The sequence below is a fragment of the Arachis duranensis genome, chromosome 8 (assembly GCF_000817695.3).
Source record: "Arachis duranensis cultivar V14167 chromosome 8, aradu.V14167.gnm2.J7QH, whole genome shotgun sequence".
NCBI lineage: Eukaryota > Viridiplantae > Streptophyta > Magnoliopsida > Fabales > Fabaceae > Arachis > Arachis duranensis.
This window is the reverse complement of record NC_029779.3, coordinates 22,912,658-22,914,099: the sequence shown is the minus strand read 5'-3', so window position 1 is coordinate 22,914,099 and position 1,442 is coordinate 22,912,658.

Below are 1,442 nucleotides of genomic sequence, written 5' to 3'. Positions count from 1 at the left end.
AGGTTCAGGGTCAGCCTCAACAAGAATGCTTTTGTCTTTGCTCCTGCTCATATGAAAGAGAATAGAACAAGAAAGTATGGAATCCTCTATGTCACAGTATAGAGATTCCTTGAGGTGTCAGAGGAAAAGAAGAAGGAGAGGGTAGAAGAAGAATTCAAACTTATCTAGAAAGATAGAATTCAAATTGTGCATTGAGGAGGAGTGTTAGTCCATAAATAGAAGGATGTGAGAAGAGGGGAAGAAATTTTCGAAAATTAAAGTGAATTAATTAAAAAAATTAAAAAAAAAGTAATTGATTTTCGAAAACTAAGATTGGGAAAGAAATAAAGTGAAATTGAAAAAGATTTTGAAATTATAAATCAAAAAGATATTATTGAAAAATTAATTTTGAAAAAAAATGTGATAAAAAGATATGATTGAAAAGACATAGTTTTAAAAAGATATGATTGAGAAAATATGATTGAAAAACAATTTAAAAAGATTTGATTTTGAAAATTAATGAATTGGCTAACAAGAAATTTAAAAGATATGATTCAGACATTAAACCTTTCTCAACAGAAAAGGCAACATAATTGAAATGTTGAATCAAATCATTAATTGTTAGCAAGTATTTCTGAAAATGGAAAGAAATTGATTTTGAAAATATATGATTGGAAAGATATGATTTGAAAAATATTTGATTTTGAAAAATTATGAAAACTTGAAAAAATTTGAATTAAAAACAAAATCTTCCCTCTTGTGCCATCCTGGCGTTAAACGCCTAGAATGGTATCCATTTTGGCGTTTAACGCCCAAAACACTACCCTTTTGGGCGTTAAACACCCAGCCAGGTGCCCTGACTGGCGTTTAAACGCCAGTTTTCCTTCCTCACTGGGCGTTTTGAACGCCCAGCTTTTTCTGTGTAATTCCTCTGCTGTATGTTCTAAATCTTCAATTCTCTGTATTATTGACTTGAAAAGACATAAATTAAAAATTTTTTGAATTTTTTAATGATGAGGAATAATCAAAATGCAACTAAAATCAAATAAACAATGCATGCAAGACACCAAACTTAGAAGTTTGTATCCTACTGACACTAACAAATTGAGAATGTATGTGAGAAACAACAAAACACTCAAGACAAGAGAATTTAAAGATCAGAGCAAGGAAATCATCAAGAACAACTTGAAGATCAATGAAGACACATGATTGAATTCGAAAAATGCAAGAAGAAAAGAAACATGCAATTGACACCAAACTTAAAATGAGATACTAGACTCAAACAAGAAACATAAAAATATTTTTGATTTTAAAATTTTATAATTTTTTTGGATTTTTTTTGAAAATTCAGTGAAAAAGAAAATAAGGATATCAAAATTCTTAATGGGAATTCCAGGAATCATGCAATGTTAGTCTAAAGCTTTAGTCTAAAGAAATTAGACATGGCTAGCCAAGCTTCAGCA